This window comes from Triticum dicoccoides, chromosome 7B (assembly GCF_002162155.2).
Source record: "Triticum dicoccoides isolate Atlit2015 ecotype Zavitan chromosome 7B, WEW_v2.0, whole genome shotgun sequence".
Taxonomy (NCBI): Eukaryota; Viridiplantae; Streptophyta; class Magnoliopsida; order Poales; family Poaceae; genus Triticum; species Triticum dicoccoides.
In genome coordinates, this window is record NC_041393.1 from 77,498,407 (window position 1) to 77,503,581 (window position 5,175).

The following is a 5,175-nucleotide window of genomic DNA, read 5'->3' on the forward strand; positions in this document are numbered from 1 at the left end:
GCCTCCATGGACTGGTGAAGAGGGGCGAGTACGACCTCGCGATGCGGCGGTGCCTCGCCTTGGCACCACCGTCGGTGTAAGTAGAAGGGGTGGCGCACTAGATGGCGTGAGTCAACCAATGCCACTACAAGAATCCTGTTAATCCATGACGGCTACAATCTGTCACAGGCATGTGCAAAACTGTCACCGAAGCGCAGCGATGATGGATTTGAAATCTGTCATGTATATCGCGTCATAATTGATGATTGTACACTCCGTGACGGATTTTGTCCGTCGTGAATTGCACCTAACTGAAGTGCTTATAACGACGTTAACTTGTATGCCACATCATCTGCTGACATGGAATTACGTGGCAGCCCATTAACTTAGTGGCCCAGTTGGAATTTAAGCCCACTAAACTTTAGCTCTGGGGGTGAGGACGCCGTCTGCGACGGACGCCATTGAAGAAGGGACGACAGCATCCCAGCACAACGGAGCCGCCTCAGCCAGGCGCCTGTAGAGTGCCGACTCGATGCGGCTCGCTTGGTGCCTCAGCGCGGCAGCATCGGACAGAGATGGGCGGCCTGAACCGTGGCTGTGTTGCTGCCTTCCTAACCTGCACATGACGAGAGGTGAGATTAGTGAAAGAATCCGGCGATTAAGAGCATGCGGCTGGGCGGGTTGCCGCTCATGTACCGATTGCGATTGGGACATATCCTGCCATATCGAGCACGCATCCAGAACAACGCTTACCAGCGACAGCTGCCTCTGCCGCGGCTCAACGAACCATCTCGCTAGCGCCATATCCTGCCGTCCGCCGCCGCTCGGGCAGTGGAGTCATCGCTTCCCTTCGCGTTCGGTGGCAACGCCCACCACGACGCAGCTCCCCGGGGACGAGTCGGTGCGGCCCCCCGAAATCCAGGCGCACACCACCGCACGGTGTGGGTCGGCCTGGACGTCGCGGCGTCGATACTTGCCCCAGTGTGGACTCGGAGCCGAGAGAAGCAGCTAGGAGGGGACGGAAGGCAGCGACTGGAGAAGGAGATGGAGAAAGGAAGGCACTGGATGCCGGCGGCTGTGGGGTGGGGAAGTAAGAAGAGATGGATCGGTAATTAGGGATTGTGTGCCAACCATTGGATCTCAGGAAATCGAACGGTGGAGAAGCTTGATCCATGTGCGGGTAGGCTGAGCCAATCAAAACGCACGGTTTGCCTCACGCAGGATCGCCCCCCTCAGCCGAGAACCATATGGGCTTTTGCTGATTCCAGCCCAGTGTGAGTGAGGCCGCCCAGATTTCGAACTTTTTATATTATTCAAATAACTAATAAAGCCACCATTGTCTCAAAACAAAAACCTTTGTCAAGTAACTTGCAAACAATTATCTTATATATCCCAATATAAAAAATACATGTGATATAAAAAATGTTATTTCAAAAAATCAAGAACCCCAAGTTTGTGCTCGATTCTTGCCATGTCGATCCTTGGAATTTCTTTCCGTTCCTTTGATAGGGCCTAAACATAGAGTGAGGAAGAAAAATATGATTTTTAAACCCTTTTTCATATTTTAAAGTAATTGTAAATAGGATATACTCCCTCCGTCCGAAAAAAGCTTGTCCCTCAAATGTATCTACATCCATTTGAGGGACTCTACATCCTTTTGAGGGACAAGCTTTTTCGAACGGATGTACTACCTATCAAATGCTTAGAAAATGAAGTAAATGACTTTGAAATAGCAAATGAACCCTGGAAAATGCGAAAAGTTAGCATATGATATGTGATGGTGCATGTTAGGTGTCCAAAAAGTTTCAAGGCCAAAGGATTAAACAAATATCACTTCTCCTTCAAACCCAACGCATTATCTCTGGAGATCATGATTCCTCCTTGTAGATTGTTCGACTTCAAAGGAGTGCGCATGATTTTTTTGTGAAATATTTTCAATTAATTTACCAAAAAATCTAGATGCCATATCATGACACCATGCGAGATTCCATATTTTTCAAACTTTGTTCGCATTTTTCCTAAATTTAAACTACTTTTCTTGCTATCATGTGTTCTTTAAGTTCGTTTATGAATTTCACTTGAATATAGCAAATGAGCTATAAAATGCGAATTTTTTACATGTTATGTTTAGTGGTGTATGTTGAGTATAAAAAACGTTTCACGACCAACTGATGAAGCAGTGGTCACTTCGCCCCTAAATCCGCCTTATTCCTTCTCAAAAGCTAGATTTTTTTTCTCAAAGATGGTTCTGTTTCTAAACAATCAACGTGAAAAGTTGTGCGAAACATTCTAATTTTTTAACCACGGCCTCTAGGGGCATATAATGACACCATGACAAGTTTTGTATTTTTCTAGCTTTGTTTGAATTTGTTAGAATCAAATAAGCACTAAGCTCTATGTTGCTGCTCGAGTCCTCGCCCCATCTTGTTTGGAACTAATTCTATTTCCTTACATATGGCATAATCCTACAGTAAAGACCACCAGTAAGATCTTTCAACCCATTTCTGAAAACTATTTCATGTGTTTTCAACTTAAATTTCAATTGTATCCATTAAATTCCTAGATATGCACTTAATGACTTAAATATATCAAAAAGGTCTTAAAATGCCAAAAAAATGACATGGTACGTTTAGTGTTGTATGTTGAGCGTTGAAAGAGTTTCAAGGCCAATTAATGAAGCAGGTTTCAAGGTTGACATTTATTTTTCTGTTAAATATTTTCCCATTCAAATAATAAATGTAAGAAAAATATATATATTTTCCATGAAGTGTAAGGAAAGTGTTTGTGCATTTGAAAATATGTTCACAATGCTTTTGAAAAATACAGTTCCTGAATTATTTATTAGTACACAATTTTTTAATACAGATTTTCAATTGTTCCATAATTTTTTTTTAGAAAAATACAATGAATATAAACAATAGGTATGCGCGCACGTGTGTGCACGTGTGGTCTTCAATGAATGTATGTATTGTTTTTAAAAGTTCATGTTTACCTCTTATTTTCTAAAAGCACATTGAACATTATTGAAAACACATACAGTTAATGAATTAAATAAAGCTGACGAACCCCCAAAAATGCCAAATGTTGACATAGAACACGTGGTGATATACGTTGAGCGTGGAACGAATTCAAGGTCAAACGATCAATAACCGACACTTTGCTTTCAAACCAGAGCCGTTCCTTCTCAAAATCACAATTCTTTCTCAGAAATGTTTCGGCTTCCAAGCAATGTACATCACATATTTTGCGAGTAAAATCACTCTTGCATTTCAAGAAACATGTTGATATTTTATACAAGTTAAGCTATATTAGTACATTTCAAGAATTCATTATTAATGTTCTAATATAAGTTTTAATACACATTGTCAAAATTTTTAATATTTGTGTATTTTAAAAATTACAATGCATATACATAATAATTGTGTGTGCTTGTGGTCGAAATGAATATACATCTTTTTTATACATAATAATTGTGGGTGCTGTGTAAGGCGAGCTATGCTGTCAGTTAACTCGATCTACAAAAAGCGAAACTAGCCAACAGAACTAGTGAGTTAAACTGATTGATTCACGGCGCGAAACTTTAAGTACTGAACTTCCTTTGAAAATATCGAATACAATACATTGAACATTTTGTAAATATCCGTTGAACAATTTCTTAATATAAAATGGATAATTTAAATTATACACAATGAACATTTTTTAATATATGATGAACATTTTGGAAAAAGCATAAATATATGTGTTGAACAATTTTCGAAAATGCATTGAACATTTGTAATATACGTTGAACAACTTTTGAATACACATTGAACATTTGTGTAATATAACACTGAACACAATTTCAAAAACATAGGGAATACTTTATATTCATTAAACATTTCTAAATATATGATGAATATTTTATAATGCATGATGAACTTTTCGTAATACACCATGAACATTTCCTAAATGTAAAATCAACATTTTGGTAACACGCAATGAAATTTGTAAAAATAGGGAAAAAAGAAACAGTAAAAAGAGTAAATAAATCATTAAAACGGAAAAATAATATAAAAAAGAAATAGAAACAGAAAAGAAAAATAAAAACGAAAAGAAAAAAGAACCAGAAAAGAAAAACCGAAAAGAAAAAAAAGCGAACAAAAAAACTGAAGCAGCAACGCGCAGCACCCCAACTGGGCCGGCCCACCCGCGGGCGCTGCGGGCGTTTCCTCGACGATTTGCCGCTCGCGAGCGGCAAATAGGAATTGCCCATGCTGACCTGCCACCTGGTTGTGGGGTGTAGCGGAAGCATAGGCACGGCCGTGTAATTATCTCGGTCCAACCGCTGCTCCCATGCGCTATTTTTTTACGTATGAGTGCAATATACACTACTCCCATGGGGAGTATATCTTATAAATTTTGTACCATACGAACAGTAGGAGTACAACTTATTACATATAGAAGTGAAGAGACCCTCGTCCGTGTAATTTTGTTGGTCTGGCCCCTGCCCCATGCGCTATTTTTTATCTTATATAAATTTTGTATTGTATGAATACTACTACTTTTGCTAAAACAAATGAATAATATTACGGGAGCGGCGTTTTAGGTGAACGGTACCCCCCAAAAATGAGTAAATATTTTTTAAAAATTTTGAAAAAATTGGAGAGCAGCGGTGTCGTAAGCATGCTTGACAATTTTCATGTGGAACAGAGCAGCGGTGTTTCGTCAATGAAAAAAATTGGGGTTGTCATTTTATGGTGACATTTTGTTTTTGATTTGTTTTTTTTTGCGCATGCAAAAATGCTTAAACTTTTTGCCTCAAAATTTACAGGTGGCATTTGTGGGATGTCTCAATTTTTTTGACATTTGGAAAAGATGGCCAATCAAATTTCCCTAATATTACTACATATAGAAGTGAAAATGTCCAAATCGTATTAAATTTGGGCATTTAACCTACTGGCAAATATTTTGCCTAGAGCGCGAGGGTTTCCTGGGTTCGAGTCTCGTGCCTTAATTTCTGTACATATATTCCTTTTTAAGGTTTTTTTATATATACACTATTGACTACATCTGACTAACATGTGGGCCGAACAAGGAGGACGCATGACACATCTACACCATCCATCTGTGATGGTCTGAATGGCATGTAAGGAAAGAAAGGCCGGCCAAGACGATCGATCTATGACGTCTTTCGTGACAGTCCCTCTTTGTCCGTCA

At 39.5% G+C, this 5,175-nt stretch overlaps 1 long non-coding RNA gene across 1 annotated transcript; it reads right to left on the minus strand.

Moving 5' to 3' along the window:
* Nucleotides 1-203: 203 nt before the first annotated feature.
* On the minus strand, nt 204-1,040 carry LOC119340446. The gene is made up of 2 exons (XR_005164551.1): nt 733-1,040; nt 204-595 (listed from the first exon to the last, which is right to left on the minus strand). It is a non-coding gene; the product is annotated as an uncharacterized LOC119340446 (long non-coding RNA).
* Between the last annotated feature and the right edge of the window lie 4,135 nt (nt 1,041-5,175).